Source organism: Peromyscus eremicus, chromosome 1, assembly GCF_949786415.1.
Source record: "Peromyscus eremicus chromosome 1, PerEre_H2_v1, whole genome shotgun sequence".
NCBI classification, from domain to species: Eukaryota; Metazoa; Chordata; class Mammalia; order Rodentia; family Cricetidae; genus Peromyscus; species Peromyscus eremicus.
In genome coordinates this window covers 27,141,581-27,162,469 of record NC_081416.1, presented here as the reverse complement: position 1 = coordinate 27,162,469, position 20,889 = coordinate 27,141,581, and the positions used below count along the sequence as shown (strand labels likewise).

The window sequence follows — 20,889 nt, the reverse complement described above, 5'->3', positions numbered from 1 at the left end:
ATTAAACCGGTTTCAGTAGTGGCTGTACAAGTTTCCAGTACCACCAATGAATGAGTGTTCACTCTTCTCTACATCCTCCCCAACATGAGCTGTTATTTGTGTTATTGACCTTGACTATTATTATTTGTGTAATATCTCAAAGTAGTTTTGATTTTTCACTTCCCTAATTACTAAGGATAGCAAACATTTCTTAAAGTGTCTTTAATCCTCTTGTGTTTTCACTTTTTAGAATTCTCTGTTTAGAACTGTACCCCATTTTTGATTGGGTTATATATTTTCTTTTTTAAAATTTAATTTAATTTAATTTAATTTTATTTTACAATATAATTTAGTTCTACATATCAACCACGGATTCCCTTGTTCTCCCCCCTCCCGCCCCCTCCCCTTCCCCCAAGCCCACCCCCCATTCCCATCTCCTCCAGGGCAAAGACTCCCCCAAGGATTGAGATCAACCTAATAGACTCAGTCCAGGCAGGTCCAGTCCCCTCTTCCCAGGCTGAGCCAAGCGTCCCTGCATAAGCCCCAGGTTTCAAACAGCCAACTCATGCACTGAGCACAGTATATAATTTTTTATTAAAAAAATATTTTCTTTCCTTTTACATACCAACCCATTTCCCCTCCCTCCTCTTCTCCCACTCCCCCCACCTACCCCCATCCCACTGCTATCCCCTCCTCATAGAGAGTAAGGCCTTTCTTGGGTAGTTAATATAGGCTGTTATACCATGTTGGGGCTAGACCTAGTCCCTCCCTCCTGCATCAAGGCTGAGTAAGGCATTGCCCCATAGGGAATGGGGGTCTAAAAAGCCAGTTATCCGGGGTAAATCCTGGTCCCATTGCCAGGGGACCCACAAACACATTAAGCCACACAACTTTCACCCACATTTGGAGGGCCTAGTTTGGCCCCATGCAGGCTCTCCAGATGTCAGTCCAGAGTCCATGAGCTCCCATTAGCTTGGGTCAGCTATTTCTATGGTTTTCCCCATCATGATTCTGACCCTCCTTGCTCTTATAATCCTTCCTCTCTCTCTTCAACTGAACTCCAGGGTCTTGGCAAAGTGCTTGGCTGTGGGTCTGTGCATCTGCTTCCATCAGTCACTGGATGTAGGTTCTATGATGACAATTAGGGTAGACACCAATCTGAGTACAGGGGAAGGCTGGTTCAAGAACCCTCTCCACCATTGCTATGAGTCTTAGCTGGGGACAATCTTGTGAGTTCCTGTGGGTTTCCCTAGCTGCAGAGATTTCTCTCCATCCCATTAATGGTACACTCTGTCAAGATATCTCTTTCATTGTTCTCCCTCCCTAGAAAAAATCATCCTGAGCGAGGTAACCCAGACCAAGAAAGACAAACACGGTATGTACTCACTCATAAGTGAATGTTAGAAGCAAAGCAAAGGATAACCGGGTGTGGTGGTATTGTGTTCCCCCAAATATTGTGCACGCTAATAAACTTATCTGGGGTCAGAGAACAGAACAGCCACAATATTAAACATAGAGGATAGGCAGTGGTAGCACATGCCTTTAATTCTAGCATTCCAGAGGCAGAGATCTACCTGAATCTCTGTGTGTTTAAGGATACAGCCAAGCATGGTGACTCATGCCTTTAAACCCCAGAAAGTGAGCCTTTAATCCCGGGGAGTGATGGCAGAAAGCAGAAAGGTATATAAGGCGTAAAGATCAGAAACTAGAAGCATTTTGCTCTTTAAGCTTTTAGGCTTTGAGCAGCACAGTTCAGCTGAGATTCATTTGGATGAGGACTCAGAAGCTTCCAGTCTGAGGAAACAGGATCAGCTGAGGAACTGGCAAGGTGAGGTAGCTGTGGCTTGTTCTGCTTCTCTGATCTTCCAGCATTCACCCCAATAACTGGCCTCAGGTTTGATTTTATTAATAAGACCATTTAAGATTCATGCTACAACCGGGCTACAATCCACAACCCCAAAGAAGCTAGGTAAAGAGGGGGCCACTAAGAGGGACATACATGGATCACCCCAGGAAGGGGAAAGAGTTAAGATCTCCTGGGCAAACTGAGAGGGGGGTGTAGCTAGAGTTTTCCTGCCTGGTCCACAGTCAGGACAAATCTTTGTCACCTGCCAGTCCCACAGCCGCTCAGACCCAACCAAGTAAACACAGAGACTTATATTGGTTACAAACTGTATGGCTGTGGCAGGCTTCCTGCTCACTGTTCTTATAGCTTAAATTAATCCATTTATATAAATCTATACCTTGCCACGTGGCTCGTGGCTTACCGGCATCTTCACATGCTGTTTGTCATGGTGGCAGCTGGCAGTGTCTCCTTCCACCTTCCTGTTCTTTCTTTTCTCCTCTCTGTTAGTCCCGCCTATACTTCCTGACTAGCCACTGGCCAATCAGTGTTTTATTTATTGACCAATCAGAGCAATTTGATGTACAGACCATCCCACAGCAGGGGGGAATAGAGGGGAGGGGATGGGAGATGGGTTATATATTTCTTGATATCCAGTTTTCTAGTTCTTTATATATTTTGGATATCAGCAGTCTATGGGATGTGTAGTTGATAAAAATATTTTTCTAGTCTATAGGCTGCTGCTTTATCCTAATGATGTTATCCTTCACACTGATATTAAGAAATGAAATGTCATCTTGGTGGATTTTTCCTTTGATGAGTTAATAGTGTCCGTTGATATCTCTTCTGATTAGTTTTGGCTTGAAGTCTATTTTGTCAGAAATTAAAGTGGCCACACTGGCTTGTTTCTTGGGTCCATTCGCTTGAAATACCTTTTTTCATCCTTTAACTCTAAAGTGATGTTTTTCCTTAGTGTTAATGCAAGAGTAGAATGGATCCTGTTTTTGTATCCACTCTGTTAGTCTGTGTCATTTTATTGGAGAATGAAAGCATCAATGTTGAGTGTTATCAATGAGCAGTATTTGTGATTGCTTTATTTTGTTATTGTGGTGTGTTTTTCCCCTTTCTTTGATTATAAGTATGAAATTATTCATTACTTAAGTTTTCTTGGTTGTAGTTAGCCTCTTCAGACTATACATTTCCTTCTAGCACCTTCTGTGGAGCTAGATTGGTATGTTGATACTGCTTAAGTTTGGTTTTATTGTAGAGTGTCCTTCTCCATCCATTGTGGTTGAGAGTTTTACTGGGTATAATAGGCTGGGCTGGCATCAGAACATCTATCCAAGCCCTTCTGGCTTTTGGAGTCTCCATTGAAAAGTCAGATGTTATTCTAATAGGTCTGCCTTATATGTTACTTTGTTTTTTCCCTTGAAGCTTTTAATATCCTTTCTTTGTCCTTTACATTTATTTTTGTTATTGTTATTGTTTTTGTTATTATGTGTCATGGGGAATTTCTTTTTTGGTCCAGTCTATTTTAGTTTCTTTATGCTTTTATACTTCAATGGGAACCTCCTTTCTTTAGGTTAGGGAAATTACCTTCTATAATTTTGTTGAAAATATTTTCTATTTGAAATTATTTAACCTGGTTTTTGTCTTCCTCTATTTTTGTTATTCTAGATTTGATCTTTTCATAGTGTCCCATATTCCTAGATGTTTTATGCCTGGACTTTTTTTTTTGATTTAACATTTTCTTTGACTGAGGTATCCCTTTCTTCTATTTTAACTTTAATGCCTGTGGTTCTTTCTTCCATTTCTTATATTCTGTTGGTGAGGCTTGCTTATGGGGTTCCTGTTCAAGTTCCTAAATTTTAATTTCCAGTTTTACCTGTTCGTGTTATATTTATTGAATCTGTTTCCACTTTAATGTCTTGAATTGTTTCCTTCATTTCATTCTGGTGTTTGTATTTTCATATATTTCATTAATGGATTTTTTTCATATTACCTTTAAAACCTCATAAAATACTCATAAAAGTTATTTGGAAGTCCTTGTCTTGTGCTTTAGCTATATTGCATTTCTTAGGGCTTACTGTAGTAGAGTTGCTGGGCTCTAGTGGAGGCAAAATGTCCTGGATGCTATTTATTTGTATTTTTATGTTAGTGTCTCTGCCTCTGGGTTTGGATGATTATAATTTTAGGTGCGGATGTCTGGTCTTGTCTTTGTTGGTTGCATTTTCCATTCCTTGGTTTCGGTTGCCCTTTCTGGTTCTTAGGAAAGTGTGGTGGCTGTGGGTTCCCTGGTAGAGAGGGCTTCTAAGTCACTTCCAGGTGTCGAACCTGGGTGTCTCAAATAGAATTTGTTTCTTGGTTTTAGGAGCTGACATGCAGTGATGGGGATGGTGTAGAAGGGAAGGGAGTATCCTGAGAGGGTCCACAGGATGGAAAAAACCTAGAAGGCCACAAGGAATGGAGGAAGAGAGGAAAGACAGGTCCCTGCAGGTGGTCTGCTACAGGGCTGGGAATGATACTAGAGAATTGGAATTTGGGGACTAGAAAAAGAGCAAATATTTCCTACCTATTCCCTGGCCATAGGCAGAGCATTTACAGGGAGAAAATGACTCCACTCTTGGCTGTTGAGACTGAAGGATAGGGTGAAGAAGGAAGGCAATAGGAGAAGAGCTGTGTAGTCCTTGGATGGCCTTCTAAAAGTTATTTTCTTTGAAATCAATTTGAGTCTAGGTATCGTATTCAATCTGCACTTCACTCCACTGTTCCCTTTTCTTGAGTTATGCTCATCTCAATTATGTTAGGCTCAGGCAGACAGTAGAGTTGGAGACTGCTGTTCTACTAATGGATTTACATGAAGAATAATGTAGACTAGGCAAAATATCTTGAGGGCTGAATCTGCAAAAATGCACAGTAAATGGGAAAAGGCAAGCCCAGGTGAAACTAATTTGGCTTATTTAATAATTTGAGGCATATACAGAGCTCTCTCTGCTATTTAACGCATAAAATTTCCTGTTTTATTCACTCAACTCCTAAGGAGTTACACACAGTGAGAAAATACAAACCACTGATTGGTTTATACAATCTTCCAGAAGAAAAAAGCTGGATAGTGAAGTGTGCTATAGTTCTGACATAAAGCCTCATGTGGGAGAAATTAAAAATAGTGGGGGGAGTAGGAATTGCAAAACTGAGCCAGACCTTAATATTGTAAGCCCAGCTCCATGGCTCTTATTTCAGTAGCTATCAAGGAGAGACTTCCCCTTAAGAATCACAAAATAACAGCATTGGGAAGGAAATAAATTTTATCAAAGTGTCAGCTGAGCTAGGAAATAAACAAGTGACCTGTCCTGGGCCCCACAGCTTGTGCAAAATAGCAATAAGAAAGTGGAAACTCCCCCTTCCTGGCATCTAGTCGCTCTTCTCACTGAATAACACATTATGGAAACAATAATTCCTTGTCTACAGTTAACTAATACTTTGGAACTTGGAATTCTGGGGGAGGTATGTGTGCATGCAATAAGGATTTCTCTCTGAATCCTAGTCTGCATGTCCACAGGAAAAGTGAGCTATATGCTTTATCTTTTCACTTGAGCAATTCAGGGGGAAATGAAAATAATCTGTTACTGAAGGCAAAGAAAAGTGTTAAAATTGATTCTTGATATTGATTTAACATATTTAGTCTTTACCTGGTTTTTCTCTTTTTTGTGCAGATGGAGCTGAGAGTCTTAAAAATAATTCAAGATCAGCTACTTTAAACTATTCAATCAATTGAGTCAGTTCTGACAGAGTTTAGAGGTTTTACTTTCTGATAGAAAGTTTGAGAATAAATAAATTCACTCTCTAAGCTTCTTTCACAGTTGGCTCCAATTCCATTTCAGTCTCTTATAACCAACAATATCACAGTATAAAGTGGAGCAGCAATGGATTACATTTAGAGCGTTCCCCAGCTCTTGAAGATTGATCTTGAGCTCATTCAATATTTAAGCAAATAATTGCCAGTGCCAAGTGGGTGGTTATGGATGAAGATGACTGTGGAAAAATGTTTCTTTTTAGGAGTTTGTGACATACTGGATGAAGGGTATAAAATGAGCAGGTATTGTATTTTTTATCATAATAAATAGACTATACATGGAATAAATTAATTATTAGTAACATTGAGGGAATCAGAAACTTTTGACAGATAATGATGTTGGGTCTTGAAAGATGACTAAGACTTCTGTAAGCCTTGAGTCATGCATGTCTCTTAACTTAGAATTGTAGTCTTCATCTTGGTTGTTAAAATATTATGAATGAATAACTAGTTTTTAGAAACATTTGAAAGTTGTAATGGTTTTCTGAGTGAACTTGACACCACTACAGTCATCAGAGAGGAAGGAGCCTCAATTAGGAAACGCCTCCATATGATTCATCTATAAGGCATTTTCTCAATGTGTTCAAGAAGGGAGAGCCCAGCCCACAGTGGGTGGTGCTGTCCCTGAACTGCTGATCCTGGGTTCTATAAGAAGGTAGGCTGAGCAAGCCATGCGAGGCAAGTCAGAAGCAGCCCTCCTCCATGGCCTCTGCATCAGCTACTGGCTTCAGATTCCAAACCTGCTTGATTTCTTGTTCTGACTTCTTCCAAGGACAGAGTATGATCTGGAAGAGTAAGCCAAATAAACCCTTTCCTCTCCAACTTACTTTTTGGTTGTGGTGTTTTGTTGTAGAAATAGAAATCCTAACTAAGACAGAAATTGGTACCAGGAGTGGGGTATTGCTGTAATAGACCTGACCATGCTTTTGGGAGGAATGTAGAAGAAGTTTGGAACTTTGGCTAGAAAAGGCACTGATTGTTAAGAGCTCTGTGAGATGTTCTGTGGTAACTCAGAAGATAAGAATGTTGCAGACAACGCAGAGGATGGAGGTCTGGGCTTGTGAAATTTCAGAGGGATGTTTTGGGGCCTATGCAGGGACACTTTGCTCAGCCTGGGTGCAAGGGAGGGGGGGACTGGACCTGCCTTGACTGAATCTACCAGGCTGAGCTGAATCCCCAGGGGAGTCCTTGCCCTGGAGGAGATGGGAATGGGGAGTGGGCTGGGGGGAGGGTGGGGGTGGGTGGGAGGAGGGAGGACAGGAGAATCCGTGACTGATATGTAAAATTCAATTAAATTATAAAATAAAAAAAATACTAAAAACTCTATCAGGGCCATTTGTTGTTTTGAATTAAGAGTCTGTGGTTCTGGTTAGCTGGGGTTGAAGAATCAGCTATGATTAACAACATACCAGAACTACTGAAGTAAAACTTTTGCTTTGCCAGAATACTATATTCTGGTCAGCTGGAGCTAAGAAATTAGCAGTGATTAAGAACAAATCTGCATCAATGAGGTGAAATCTTCTGGGAAGTGTTTTCCGAGACCATAGAGAAGCTATGTTCCAGAGGCAGCCAAGGTTGTACCTTGTGCTGGCAGCCTGGCTTGGTAATATGTAAGAACCACTCAGGTGGTACTGGTTTTGAAGGCATGAAGGAATCATGGAAAATAGATAAGGCTTGGTACTATGATAGGCAAGAAGAGGTCATTGTTGAAGGTGCAGCCTCAGTGGCAGTTGAAGGCTCAGGACTGAAGGGGTCATGCAAAGAAGTTGAGGCTTGGCACCGTGAAGAGAGCCTATGAGAGGCTATTGGTGAAAGTGCGGCCAAGTTGCAGAAGACCCCAGTGTTTTGGAGATGCCAGCTCCCTGGGATGACTACCAAGAAAAACAAAAGCAGTGGAGTGATGCCTGTCAGAGCCTAGAAGACAAGCTGTGTGTGCAGAGGGCAGAGTCAGAGAAGTGACCCAAGTCCTTTGGAGGAGTCTAGAAGATCATGAGTGGATCCCAGCCATTGGATGGTTGGAAGTTGGTTTTGCTTTGATTTGATTGTGACTGTGCCCTGATTTTTCTCTCTGGAAGTAAAAAAGTATTTTACTGGAGCCCACAGTTGAAAGACTTAAATTTTAAAAGACTTTGCATTTTTAAAGTGATTGACTATTTTAAAGGAACTGATATTTTAATGTGTTTGAATTTGTAAAGACTGTGGGACTTTTTGGGTTATTTAAGATCCTGGGAATGAATAAGAAAGAAAGGGTTGTGGCTTGATAGTGATTTATTTGTGTGTCATGTTGACAAGGGGTCAATTGTACTGGCTGGTTTTGTGTGTCAACTTGACACAGCTACAGTCATCAGAGAGGAAGGATCCTCAATAGAGGAAATGCCTTCATAAGACCCAGCTGTAAGCCATGGTGGGTAGTGCCATCTCTGGGCTGCTGGTCCTGAGTTCTATAAGAAAACAGGCTGAGCAAGCCATTGGAGACAAGCCAGTAAGCAGTACCCTTCCATGGCCTCTGCATCAGCTCCTGCCTCCAGGTTCTAGCCCTGTTTGGGTTCCTGTTCTGACTTCCTCCAAGGATGGAATATGATCTGGAAGTGTAAGATAAACAAACCCTTTCCTCCCCAACTTGTTTTTTGGTCATGGTGTTTTGTCACAGCAACAGAAACCCTAACTAAGACAAAATTTTATAATGCTCTGTGGAAAACTCTATTATTCTTCCTTTCCCATTCATCTTATCTGAACTTCAGGTCAACAACTCATCAAAGACTTCTTCCTTGCTTGTATTTCTAGCTGTTCAATTTGTGTGGAGTATTTTTCACAAACTACAATATCAGAACCCTGTATTTACATATGTACTCCATGTCTCGATGTGATGTCATCTCCTTGAGGAGAGACATGGTTTTATGTGTTAGTCTAACTCAGCTCAGAGGATAGTAGGCAGTCATTTAAGAAGAATTTATTGAATAAAATGAGCTAGATAATTGTTAAATCCTCACCTTTTGTCTCTGTGTGAAAAAATGTAACAATTTTTTGCATACAAGTAAACTAACAGCATTTTTAATGAGGGAAAACATCAGAGAATTGTATGAATATATAAAAGAATTCCAATTTAACAGCACATTGTAGTACTTCAAAAGGCCATGTTCTTATTTTTTTCCCAAAACATCTAGTTATCTGATTTATAAAAGAGAAAAAATATTATCACAGAATATTCCAGAGGGACATGTTTCCTGTCCTGTACTTTGTGTATTATGGCTAGTTTGGTGGTCTGTGAATGTGAGGAGGAGTGATTTAGAGCAATGTGGATGTGCTCTTTACTTCAGAGTTTCATGAATTTGTCCTATGTCTTCCTTCTGATGCTTGACTTTCTTTTCTCCTTGGCAATAGCTTGTACTTAAAGGAAGGTGTGCTCTGTGCATCAGCTTGAAATGGACAGTGTCAATCATTCCTGTCACCTTCAGCAGATTCCACACTATTTTGGATGTAAAGAATCAGGTAATCAAACAGACAGATCTGGAAGTTACCATTATCTGTAAGCCTCCCAGGTATAATCTAGTCCATTTTAATATCCCTATTTTATAGAAACGATTTCAAACTTTTATGAAAACTACTTTGTAAAGGCGGTGATATGTTACCTTTGTGGAAAATGACATAAACATAATGATATGTAACTGAGCTTATGAAGCTTCATTTTTTTTTGTTAAAGTATGTGTGTAAATTGACTTAACACCTTCATAATTCAGAAATCTTGGGAGATTAAAAATGGAAAGAGTCTGTGCAGAAGCTTGCTCGGGGGCTAAGATAACAGTGTGCTGTTTCCCCCGCACTGACCCATCAGGGCAAGCTCTTCCTGTGGTCATATAATTACTGAGGTTAATAGCCTGGCTTCAGCAAATTCACTAATGAGCCAGAGGAGACTAAAGTAAGAGTTGCAGGAAGCAGATGATGGCCATATTTTTGCATCTTCTGAACTGTCTACTGTAGCTGGAGTTTTTCTGGTCCTGCCTGGCTCACAGTCAGGACAAATCTCTCTCACTCGCCAGTCCCATAGCCGCTCAGACCCAACCAAGTAAACACACAGAGACTTATATTGCTTACAAACTGTATGGTTTTTTGTTATTTACTTCTTCTATCTTAAATTAACCCATTTCTATTAATCTATACTTTGCCACGTAACTTGTGGCTTACCAATACCTTACATCTCCTTTGTTGTGGCGGTGGCTGGCAGTGTCTCTCTGCCTCAGCCTTCCACTTCCCAGAATTCTCTTCTCTGCTTGTCCCGCCTATACTTCCTGCCTGGCTACTGGCCAATCAATCAGTGTTTTATTTATTAACCAATCAGAGCAACACATTTGACATACAGAACATCCTACAGCAGTCCACACACATACACACACACACATGCACGTGCACACACACAGACACCCCCCCCCCACAGACACAGACAGACAGAATAACACACAGATATGCACACAGACATACATACACACACACACACACACACACACACACACACACACACTATTAAAATGGCTTCTGAGGTTCAGGCAGCTACATTGGTTCTCGGTTTAGTTAGAAACCACTATTCTTTATGAAAATTAGCTGACAAAATTTGGAATGTGTGTTGTCATCTTCATGTTCAAGCAGTGTGAGCCATAGGCAATGTCATTATTATAGGAATGAGAAATGATTCCCTCAGTCTTCACAGGCTGCTCAGGTGCTAACAGAACAAAATGTTTTGAACCCAGGTGATCTTAGTCAGCAGCCACACATCTAACCACACTTTTCATTTTTTCTTTATTTTTGAGAATTTTGTACAATGACATAAGATCATTTATGATCATATCTACTTCCTATTTCTCCCCTGCAACTCCTCTCCATCCCCTGCAACATGAGCCTTCCCAATTTTTCTTTCTTCTCTTTCTTTTCCTTCCTTCCTCTTCTTTCTCCTCCTCCTCCTTCCTCCTCCTCCTTCTAACCCAGAAGTCCAGTTAGTGCTGCCCATATGTGCACAGGTGTGGGCCCTCTTCTGGAGCATGGGAAACTTACTGGAGACCACATCCTCTGAGAAAGAATTATTGGACCCCCACAGCAACTATTCATCACAATTCCTCCTTAGTTAGGACTGGGGCCTGGATATCGTCCATCGCACCTAGGCTGGGGTTTTTGCTGGTTTGATCTTGCATGGGTCTTGTGTAGGTACCCACAGTCATTGCCACTTCCAGACAGCAGCACTTTACAGCACTATTCCCCATCCCTTGGCTCTGGCACTCATTCTGTCATGTTTTCCGTGATATTTTATATGCTGTCAGTTCCTACCTCCAAGTTATACACAAGGCTTTGAGATTCTTCCCAATCTTTTCCCATAAGACAGATAGACTGCAGGGATTGGTCAGGTTTAGACTCCAGATTTCACCCAAATTGGTGTTTGAACATTCAACAAATAGAGCTGGTATAACTGAAGATAAACATTTCCTGAATGAATGAATGAATGAATAAATGAATGAATGAATATGATACTCTAATATAATTCTATACTTCTTTTTAAAATATTTATTTATTTTTATTTATGTGTATGAGTGTTTCACTTTCACATATGTATGCCATGTGCATGTGGTAGCTACTGAGACAGAAGACGGCATCAGATCCCTTGGAACTGGGCTTACAAATGGTTGTGAGATGCTATGTGGTGCTGAAAACCTAATCTGTTTCTTTTGTAAGAGCAGCCAGTGCTTTTAATTGCTGAGCAATCTCTCTGGCCCAGTAGTTCTCTTCTTATTGAAGCTCTATTGAAATTTTCATTGTATGTCCTCAGTTGGAGTCAGGGTTGTATATGTGGACTCAGAGAATATCGTCTCCTAATCAGATGATGTCTAAAAGAGAAAGTCAATTGCATGTGAGTGTTAGCAGGGCATTTCTTACACACTATATTACATTGTGAAATTGCTTATTAAATTTCATCAGTCCAGGGGCATTTTAAGAGCTAGTGGGCCGTGCTTATAAGACGATTTACTTGCTATCTTTGCTTTTTGTCTCAATAGTGCCGGCTGCAGAATTAAATTATGTATTCCCAGGAATACAAGGTTTCAATACCAAGAGGTAACAGCAGGATACTGTCTCAATAAAAACAGCAGAGAAATCAACTTAAATACCCAGTTGTTATGTTAGAATTAATGCCATTCTATACTTTGTCAAGGGAAACTAACAAGCATTTTGATTCCATGGTGCATTTTAATTTATTATTGTGTGTTGGTGTCAAAGTCTAATAACACCATTCAGTTATGAGTTCTTAGTGTGTTGTATAAGATAATTAGGAAAAATTAATAATCATTGGTTGTTTACATGTAGTAATTATAAAGGTAATAAAATTTGCTCATGTGACTTTAGGAGGATAATATATCAAATACTGTAACATAATTTTTAGGTATTTTTAGCTTTAGTTCAGATCTAGGCATTCTTATGCATAGCAAACACTGGATGAGCAGGTGCAAATTAGTCTAAGTCTCCTGGAAGTCATCTTGACACTAGTTTCTTTGGCATGGTTCCATTTTATAAATAAATACATCCTATTACATTTATTTACATTTGGTTGCAGGCTAATAGAGAAAACCTGTTTAACAAATATCAGGCTAAACTGTGTCTGATTATTTGGCAGGGTATGTCTCACAGGGCACAGTAGCTCTGAGTAATAAACATGAGCTACAGAGAGACAAAACATCTAAAAAATGCTGTCTACAATTCTCCAGTCTTTAGTTGGCTTAGCGGGGTCCCTCAGATCACAGACTAGAGGGGAGATTTGGTGAATCTGACAATCTTCCCTCCTTTTTACACCGGGAACATGAGTCAGGTGAGCTAAGCTTTGTACGTCAGTTTTCTCTTGGAAATGAAGTACACTCAACCCCTCTTTTGTTTACCTTGGGAGGCTTTTACAAACAACTTTCACTGCAAATGGAACATGTTCTCCACAAAGGAACAATAAATGTCCTGCAAAAGATTCAAATCTGTGTCTCATCTCTTTTCTTTTCTTTTTTTTTTTTTTTTTTTTTTTTTTTTGATTTTTTGAGACAGGGTTTCTCTGTGTAGCTTTGTGCCTTTTCCTGGATCTCGCTCTGTAGACCAGGCTGGCCTCGAACTCACAAAGATCCACCTGCCTCTGCCTCCCGAGTGCTGGGATTAAAGGCGTGCACCACCACCCGGCCTCATCTCTTTTCTTACCAAGTTAGAATTCTTTTGCAGCCAGAACTTAACAACTTATATCTTTTCAAGACCAACCTGGTGTACATTTCACACACACACACACACACACACACACACACACACACACACACACCCCTTCATGTGTCAATCAAACATTATTAAACATTCTGAAAAGTGAGTGGTCAAAGGGACAGTGATGATCTGTTTTACTAACCCTTTAGATTTCAGTTTCAAGGCTGTCATTTAAGCATGAACTTCTGTTTTTAGGACTGCTATTTCCAGAGATGCAATGGCTCTTGTCCTATATATCATATAAGACCATGCCCTATTCCCTATATCACCCATTTCAAAGCTGGGGTTTCAGTAATTAAGGCATTAGTAAAGTGGTGTGCACCCAGGAGCCTATAAAGAAATTAAAACCCTCCAAACTGTAAGTGTTCTCATGTGATTATGGAGCTGTAGATAGACAGAGAGGTCAAGTCCAGTTTTTAGTTTCTTTCACACTAATCCAAGTTACTTAGAATCTCAGTCTGAAGTCTAGGCCTTGTGGCAGCTCCTCTTCAGATATCTCAGTGTTGAAAAATGATGTATGGGAATTATTATCCACATGCTCAGAGCCCTAACAGGTTAATTTGAAGTAATCAAGTATGTATGGTCCAAAGATACAGAAGGGAAAATGAAGCTATGGAAACATGGTTTCTTTACAAGCTCCCACATACTGCTCTTTCAGTATCTGTGGACATTTAAGGTCCTGTTGTAAAAGAAATGAAAGATTCCTAGAATATATCATTGGCCTGATTTTCTGCTATGCAGAAGAAATAGGACAAAGACCACTTCCAAACCATATTACAACGTTCTCATTACCCTTTTCTATACCATATGCTTGTTATTAGTTCTGAGCACCATGAAAATCTACGTGCTCAACATAGAAGAGGTGGGTTCAAATTATGTCTTAGGCAGACATCTTGTCATATCCTTGGGTTCTTCTTCAATTTGCGAATCCATCAACAGAGCCAACATATCAGCATAGTTGGTTTTAATCAGAAAGATGACATTAAAGTTATCTTAAATGTTTAATTTAGAGCCACAGGAAAAACATTATAGCAACTACCCTTTGATCTTTTACCAAAGAGCAGGGGAAAAGGAAGATTTGAAAACGTTTGCCTATCATGTGTAAAGGGCTTTCTCAGAGCTCTGCAGGATTTTAATATTGTTCCATAAAATCAATCCCTACTCTATTTGAGAATTTTCAGTTTGGTGGTGCCACTGAACAGTTTCTCATCTCCCCTATTTGGTTTACCTCAGGAGGCTTCTGCTGCAGTTTTCATAGGCAATGGAAGATTATGCTTTCCATAAAGCAGCAATAAAATGTTCTGCGGAAGACTTAGATCTGTGTCTCATTTCCTTTCCTAACAATTCAGAATTCTTTTTGGCCCAGGACTTAAAATTTTATGCTAATTTTTTCTAGCATCATGAGGAAAAGATCAATTTCATTGTCTTTTAGTGTTTCTCACTTAATTAGCCTTTTTGATCTTGATGAATAGATGAGTTCTTTTCATATAATTTATTAACTTGATCATTTCATCTCCCACTTTCCTTTTTTCCTAAGGGGGGAAAAAAGACAGAGAGCATACCAGACACTGAAAAGTTGTTTGCACAGATCAGAAAGCTTTTTAACATGATACTTAACAAGCCTGGGGGTTTTCAGAATTTTATACACATTATTCATTGGATTGAATGAGCTGTATTCTCCCAGGCCAAAGAAAATAGTTTTAGTTGGTATAGATGAAGAGTTGCAGAGAAATTTGTGTTCTTATTCCCGTCCTATCTGACCATTGCAGATCAATAAAGGATTAAAAAACAAGATATTTATCTACAATATACTTTAAATTTGTTCTGTATCATAAAGGGGCATAAAATATAAACATAGATTATGTCTTAGTTAGGGTTTTCATGCTGTGATGAAGCACCATGACCAAAAAGGAAGTTGGGGGGAAAGGATTTATTGAACTTACACTTCCACTCTGCTGTTCATCATCAAAGGAAGTCAGGACAGGAACTCAAATAGGGCAGGAACCTGGAGGCAGAAGCTGATGCAGAGGCCATGGAGGAGTGCTGCTTACTGGCTTGCTCAACATGCTTTGTTATAGAACCCAGGACCGCTAGCCCAGCGATGGCAGCACCCATAATGGGTGGGGCCCTCTCTCAGCAATCACTAATTAAGAAAATGCCCTACCACCTACTGTCCAATCTTACAGCGGCATTGTCTTAATGGAAGTTCCCTTCTTTTAGATAACTTAGCTTGATTCAAGTTGACATAAAACTAGCCAGGACAGATTCTCACATAGTTAGATTTAATGGTATGCCACTATTCTGTAATAGAATACGTATATTTTTGATACTTTAAATAGTGGGAGATATAATTATATGATAAAAGTTATAACTAAATAATTGTGCACACCATTTGGATTCAAAATATTGCTGGTAAGTTCTCATGCTCTTTAATTGAGTGCTTTTTAGAATTCTTCACTTCTATTAAAAATAAGTATGCTCTTTTGGTTGCTTCTTCCTTGGTGTTTTGCACCTTAGCTTGGGCTTCTACATACTGCAGTGGGGCATCTCCCACTCTTGGGTAATTACTTATGGGTAAATGTCAAAGTAGGGCATGGCTTCAGTGGGTATTTGGCCCTGTTCTGAAGAAGGCTGCAGATCACCTGTTCTGAATGCAAAGCTAGTGCCATGACAACTGTACCAGGGTCTCTGCTGGCCAACACTCTTCTCCTCAGTGTTATCCCATTCCATGCTCCCTTGGCTCCCTTAGCTTCTCGTTTCTTTCAGTTCCATATATGTTCCAAACACTTGTCTGCTTCAGAACTTTCCACACTTGTCCTTTCTTTGTGTCTTTCCCCTTGAGCTTAAATGTCACTTCTGAAGAGAGGCCTTCACTAAGCCATCAAAACCCATTGCCCTGCTATCCTTTACGATGAATGCTTCTTCCACCAGCAGCACTCTTTAGAATCTGGCAGGATGATTTTCAGTGTTCTTAACTTTTGTCGTAAAATTTATGAGACTTCATGTGTTTGAACTGCTCATTATTGCATCTTTATGATTTCACTCTAATTCTGACACACAGCAAATGTTTGAGAAATGTAAGGTGAGTAAACAACACTTTTTATAGCACTATATATATATATATATATATATATATAATTTCTGTTAGCTTGCTATATATTATTAACAGAGTTTATTATTGGTATCTGGGTATGTTAAAAATTAGCTTGGCTTCCACATAATGGCAACTTTCCTGAATTTGCCCCTGGTAGAATACAGTTATGTAAATAAAAATGTTCATCTTTGCATTAGTATGAAATTATTATTATTAATGATAAAAGAACTCTAGGGGCTCATAAGTCCATGGTTAATAGCACTGACTTCAGAGGATCTAATCTGTTTTGAGTCTCAGCACCCACATGGCAGCTCACAACTGTCTGTAATAACCAGTTCCATGGTGTACCAGAGATGTAGGTAGTATACATACAAACACTCATACACATAAAATAGTAAAATTAAAAGCCCTTCAATATAGATGTTAAGAATTGCAATGTCTTCTTAGTGGATTTTTCTTTGGATGAGTATGTAATAATGCCTTTCCTTATGATGGTTTTTAGCAGTGTTCTTACCCTGCAAGGAAGTCACAAAACACGCAGAATCCACTAACAAGAGTTTTATTAAAGAAAGGAGAAGGGATAGACATGATCAGGCCTGCTGAAAAGAGGGAAGATGAGTGGGTGGGGGATGGGGCTCGCTTTTTTTAAATTTTATTTTATAATTTAATTTTACATATCAGCCATGGATTCCCTTGCTCTCCTCCTCCCGCGGTCCCCCCCCCCACCTTCCCCCCAGCCCACCCCCCATTCCCATCTCCTCCAGGGCAAAGACTCCCCTGAGGATTGAGTTCAACCTGGTAGATTCAGTCCAGGCAGGTCCAGTCCCCTCCTCCCAGGCCCAGCCAAGTGTCCCTGTATAAGCCTCAGGTTCCAAACAGCCAGCTCATGCACTGAGGACAGGAACCGGTCCCACTGCCTGGATGCCTCCCAAACAGATCAAGCTAATCAACTGTCTCACTTATCCAGAGTGCCTGATCCAGTTAGGGGCTCCTCAGCTATTGGTTCATAGTTCATGTGTTTTCATTCGTTTGGCTATTTGTCCCTGTGTTTTTTCCAACCTTGGTCTCAACAGTTCTTGCTCATACAAACCCTCCTCTTTCTCACCAGTTGGACTCCTGGAGCTCCACCTGGGGCCTGGCCATGGATCTCTGCATCCAGTTCCCTCAGTCATTGGATGGGGTTTCTAGCATAACAATTAGGGTGTTTGGCCATCCTATCACCAGAGTAGGTCATGGAAACTGAACAACTTACTACTGAATGAAAAGTGGGCCAAGACTGAAATTAAGAACAAAATTAAAGATTTTTTAGAACTGAGTGAAAATTGAGGGCTCTGATAAGCCCAAGCACAGCAAATATGGCCGGGCAGGTCTTGCCTCCCCCACCCCTCTCCCTTGCTAAATAGACTCCCTTATTTAGGCACTTCCATATTCCTCCAGCTAGCTACCAAGGTCTGTTCCTTATTTGGCAGCTTCCTTATGCCTGACTCATTCCTGAAGCTGATCATCAACATCCAACTATCAAAACATCAAGGTCTTGCAATCAAAAAATCGCCACGTGGCTCCTCTAACTAGCATGGCCAATCAAACTTACCCACTCATCCTGGCCCATTCTAACACAGACCTCCCCTTTTTGCCTTTTAGAATCACTCCTGCAAAGCTGTTTGCTGCTGTTTCTGCCCCTTTGATTCAGCTCCCTTGTCTCTTTGCCTTGCTTAATAAAAATCTCTTTGTGTTGGGAAAAAAAAGCCCTTCAACAATAATACTTATTTATAAAAGAAAGTAATTTAAAAGAATTTGGAAAATATAAGGTATGAGAATGAAAATATAAAACTATTAGTGATAATCAGTCAGAGAGAAGCTACATAAGTCACCAGCTTTTATAGTTTACAATGAATGCATACACATACATTGTTTATTAAGACGAATCTACCCACTGAGCTAGTGTTGCAGCTCAGTTCATCGAGTACTTGCCTAGCATGTGCTAAGCCCTTAGATCTACAGCATGGCATAAAAACCATGTAAAATTGGGTGTGATGGTGAATGCTCACTATCCCAGCACTTGGGAGGTAGAGGCAGAAGGATCAGAAGTTCAAGGTCATTCTCAGCTACACGATGAGTTTAAGGCTAGAACACATGGAGATAGGAAATGGGCACTAAGTCCCATCCCAAGCCAAATTTCAGGTAGAGGCAAAATCAGTTTTATTCAATTGTGTAACACTAGGTATATCAACTATATTCCAGAATAGGCCTCGTGCTCAGGAGCAAATGTACAACACATATTGGACTCCATGTTTCTCTTTTTCTTTCTCACGTGAGTAGGTATGAACACGTGTATGCATGCAGTTTTTGTTTTAAGAAGGGGGCTTTAAACTGGGTTAGTCGGGGAGAATCTTGGAGGAGTTGGGAGAAGGAAAATAATATTATCAAAATATATTGTATAACAGAGAGGGAGAACAAGGAATAAAAGTCCATGATAAATGAAGACCACATGAGAATGGGAAGAAGCAAAGTGCTAGAGAGGCCCACAGAAATCCACAAAGATACCTCCACAATAGACTACTGGCAATGGTTGAGAGACAGCCTGAACTGACCTACTCTGGTGATAGGATGGCCAAAAACCCTAATTGTTATGCTAGAAACCCCATCCAATGACTGAGGGAACTGGATGCAGAGATCCACGGCCAGGCCTCAGGTGGAGCTCCAGGAGTCCAATTGGTGAGAAAGAGGAGGGTTTGTATGAGCGAGAATTGTTGAGACCAAGGTTGGAAAAAACACAGGGACAAATAGCCAAACGAATGGAAACACATGAACTATGAACCAATAGCTGAGGAGCCCCCAACTGGATCAGGCCCTCTGGATAAGTGAGACAGTTGATTAGCTTGATCTGTTTGGGAGGCAGTGGAACCGGTTCCTGTACTCAGTACATGAGCTGGCTGTTTGAAACTGGGGGCTTATACAGGGACACTTGGCTGGGCCTGGGAGGAGGGGACTGGACCTGCCTGGACTGAATCTACCAGGTTGAACTCAATCCTCAGGGGAGTCTTTGCCCTGGAGGAGATGGGAATGGGGGTGTACTGGGGGAAAGGTGGGGGGGGGCGCGGGAGCGGGGAGAGCAAGGTAATCCATGGCTGATATGTAAAATTAAATTATAAAATAAAATAAAAAAGATAAAAAAAATTTAAAACATTTGCAAAGAACAAAGGAATGCACTAAAAACAAATATTACTGCCACAAGCAAACAGAAGAGAGGGACATTTAGCAGAGAGGAGTGGAACCAGTAAGAGTGGTGGAGAAGGGATGGTGAGCCTAGTGGGGAGCAAATATGAGCAAATAAGACAGAGTCGGAAACACGATCCAAGCCAAGCAGTTGAGTCCTCTCCTGGGCTTATTTATTGACTATTGCTGGTATCTGTTTCTGACTTCATCACTTGAAGAACACAGTGAGAGAAAATTGAGTCACCATTGGAAGAAATGTAGCCACAAGAAACAATGAAGAAAGAAGGTATCTTGATAGCCTGTGTATCTTGACTGCATTTCTTTGCCTATAGGTAGCCCCAGCCTTGCTATAGTTCAAATGCACTGATAAATTGTCTCTTTGAGGCTAGGATGGTTGGACTTTGGTACTTTGTTATTAAAAATACCTTGAAAAATACAGGCATCAAGGACTTTTACCTATATAGCTCCTGTGACAGTAAGATCTAGGCCTGGAAAATCTGTGCTTCATGTATGTCTTTCAAGACAATCAGTACAGGAGCAAAGTTTTATAAAGCTGGGCTATTTTGTGTAGGTCCTTTTCTGAAGGTCTTACACACTGAAAATCATTAAGCGCTACATAGTGTGCTGTGCTGTCTGGATTCTGAGAGGGATACTACTGATGAGTGTTCTTTCCACCACCCCGTGTGTTTGATGCTAGGGTCACACTGAGAACGAGTTGGTGTTAGAAAACACTCAACCTGCTTTTTTTTTAAGGGGGGTATTGTTTTGTTTTGTAGTTATAATATTTTTTTCATCAAGCTTAGTATTTTATAAATGAAATGTAACTTGGCATCAGAAATAGAAAGTAGCCATCATGCCTCTATTCTTTAGATTTTTTTTATCACATTTTTACCACTTACTTTTATTTCTGCATTTTAAATACAAGCATTTCTTCTAATGCTTTAAAATATTTCTTATCTTTTGCTTATTTAATGGTATCTTCATTTATCAACATAATAGTGACTTTTAGGGTAATGATTTACTCTAGGTAGCTTAATTTCTCTGAGATTAATTATCATCCATGGGAGAAGTCTTTGAAGATGATCATATTACATGTGATTCTTCTCCTTTGTCAAAGTTCCTGATGTTGACATCTGGTCATGTCTACTCTCTGCAAACAAGCCTGTGTGTGTGATCTTCATAAGATAATATCCACTGGAGGAACCGCGGAGTACCCATATTCCATCCATCTCTGTACAAGCAAATGTTCAAAGAGATGCAAGAACGGAGAAAAAGCATGGCCAGACTTCTTGGTAACTATTTGCTATTTCAACTACCCTCTGAGTCTAGTTACTCATGGGCTTAGTGAGCTGCTTAATATCCTCTTAATAGATTTCCTCTTTCTTAAGCCAGCTTGAATTGCTTGCTTCTTGTTACCATTACGAGAACTCAGCCTAAGCCATGCTATAAACAATAAGAGAAGTTGTAATAGAATTTTTTGGGATCAATAAATCCCCCTCTACATATTTCACCTTGTTATGCACAAAATTACATGATAATTTTCTTACAGACTGTCATAGGCAACATATCCTGTCCCTTGATTTCTTGGACCATTTGTGCCCCATGTTCCTATCTTGGATTACTTTGTTACATGTTCAGGTG

The 20,889-nt window shown here is 40.2% G+C and overlaps 1 long non-coding RNA gene across 2 annotated transcripts; it reads left to right on the top strand.

The window, feature by feature from the left end:
• Window positions 1-1,083: 1,083 nt before the first annotated feature.
• LOC131896484 (uncharacterized) lies at window positions 1,084-20,534 on the top strand. Of its 2 annotated transcripts, none has more exons than XR_009375454.1 (3): window positions 1,084-1,354; window positions 9,057-9,164; window positions 20,366-20,534. It is a non-coding gene; the product is annotated as an uncharacterized LOC131896484 (long non-coding RNA). The 2 variants fall into 2 exon arrangements; XR_009375457.1 differs by lacking the exon at window positions 1,084-1,354 and adding an exon at window positions 5,442-5,918.
• Window positions 20,535-20,889: the final 355 nt, after the last annotated feature.